This window comes from Parasteatoda tepidariorum, chromosome 11 (genome assembly GCF_982258835.1).
Source record: "Parasteatoda tepidariorum strain Cologne lab strain chromosome 11, Ptep-v5.0, whole genome shotgun sequence".
Taxonomy (NCBI): Eukaryota; Metazoa; Arthropoda; class Arachnida; order Araneae; family Theridiidae; genus Parasteatoda; species Parasteatoda tepidariorum.
The window spans coordinates 70,947,265-70,949,548 of NC_141765.1; the positions used below are offsets into that span (position 1 = coordinate 70,947,265).

General features: G+C 26.3%; 1 protein-coding gene across 2 annotated transcripts in view; it reads right to left on the minus strand.

The window, feature by feature from the left end:
* LOC107443983 (protein kinase C-binding protein NELL2) overlaps window positions 1-1,613 on the minus strand; it is a 120,660-nt gene extending 119,047 nt beyond the window's left edge. For both annotated transcript variants that reach the window (XM_016058023.5, XM_016058025.5), the window contains exon 1: window positions 1,028-1,613. The gene's annotated coding sequence lies outside the window, so the exon portion shown is untranslated. The remainder of the gene's footprint in view (window positions 1-1,027) is intronic.
* Between the last annotated feature and the right edge of the window lie 671 nt (window positions 1,614-2,284).

The window sequence follows — 2,284 nt, forward strand, 5'->3', positions numbered from 1 at the left end:
ATAATTTTTTTCCTATTGAATTTGTAATGCTATCAATACAGAACTAGATCAAAGCTACGTATGAAATATTACATCTTGAAAAATGTTAATATTGCAATTAGACAAAATTTGGGAATAGTTTATTTAAAACTTTAATATGTTCTAGAAATCATTAACTATGATTATAAAATATTTATGTCAATAAACTGAATAATTTTTTTCATAGTTCAAAATATTTTTTCTACTACGGAATTTGTAATACTATCAATACAGAACTAGATCTAAGCTTCGTATGAAATATTACATCTCGAAAAATGTTAATATTGCAATTAGACAAAATTTGGAATAGTTTATTTAAAACTTGAATATGTTCTAGAAATTAATAACTATGATTATAAAATATTTATGTCAATAAGCTGAATCATTTTTTTCATAGTTCAAAATATTTTTTTTACTACGGAATTTGTAATGCTATCAATACAGAACTAGATCAAAGCTACGTGTGAAATATTACATCCCGAAAAATTTTAATATTGCAATTACACAAAATTAGGGAATAGTTTATTTAAAACTTTAATAAGTTCCAGAAATTATTAATTATGATTAGAAAATATTTATATCTATAAACTGAATCAATTTTATCACAGTTTAAAATAATTTTTTTCCTACTGAATTTGTAATGCTATCAATACAGAACTAGATCAAATACATCTACGTACGAAATATTACATTCCGAAAAATACATTTAGAAGTTCAGTTTTCTTCTTAAAACTTTTTATAAACTTCACTTAAGTCAAAGTACAAATTGTAAGTTACAATATAAGATTTTTGAAACATAAAACCAAACTAAATTATTTGTAAAAAATACTAATATTTTTTAAAAACAAAACAAATATATACTCAAATCCAATGATAGTTTCTATATAGAGCAGTTGATTTCTATATTTATTTTCTTACAGAGTTTATGACATTTGATTTTTATTTGTGTTTCTTAAATTTCTATCTTATGAAATTATATAAACAAAAAAGAATTTTTTTTAAAACTCACCGACTGTATATAGCAAGGCTTCCAGTGTAATCAGACCAAACAAATAGCCATTTTAAAGGCATTTATAAACTTTCAAAAAGTCCGTGTAGCGGGCCTGTAAAGCGGGAAAAAGCACAATCCTTGCCGTCTGCATTTAGGCAATCTTTTTAAATAAATATTAGAATGCATAACTAAACTCGAAACATTTTCCCCCTTTTCTCTTTAAAAAACATTCAGAGAAAAATTGAAAAAATTGTCATTCGCGCACATTTGTTTCTCACAATGATATTGCATAAACTGAATTTTTGTTTTCCACTTAACGCACAAACCGGTGAAAAAAAGTTGTAACTGATTTTTCCACCGATACACTTCGGCACAGAGTTACGATGAGGTAGACACACGAGGTTTCGAGATGAGTTCCGGAGTCTACGATATGACGTAACAACTCGTCAGAACCACTAGTACAGGCGGGGAAGTCCTTTGGAGATGGCAAAGTGCGGTTGCCGGTAAGACTTCGCTCAGAAGAATAGCAAGAGATGGGGAAGCATATCTCTTAAATTGTAATGTTTGGAGCAGTCGTAAACTTGAGTTTTATTTGCTTTTAAAACTTAAAAGAATTTTTCCGTTATTGTTGATGAAGCAAGGAGATTCATATGAAATGTCGTAAGAGGGCGCCACTCAACCAGCTGGCACAGTCGACTTTTCATATCTAGGGACAATCGATTCTTTTCAATATCCGATTCTTTCCTTTTTCTTAACCCCGAAGATTTATATATATATTTTTTCCCCAACTCAATAAATTCACCTAAAAAAATATAATAACTTTCTTTCTGCAACTCTAATTAGAGAAGAAATTTTTCCTCTCATAAAATGAAAATTGCTGAGTTTTCTCAAAACTTTAGTTGTTTAATATATATATATATATATATATATATATATATATATATATATATATATATATATATATATATATATATATATATATATATAAGTATTATGAATCCTTAACTTTTCTTTCATAATTATATTTTTAAAATTATAATTCAATTTTCTCGAAAAGAAAAAAGTAGTAAATTGATTCGAAAGTTGCTGTTTTCTTAAAAAATAGACACAAGTAAAGTGTTATTAAATTTACTATCATACAGTAAATTTGATGATAGTTACTTGAAATAGTTATTGCATCATTAAATGTATTCTGCTAAATTGAAATGTATCAATTTTCTAGAACATCTTTCGTTGCATTAAATTTACATGAATATCTTCAGTTAAATAAAATTT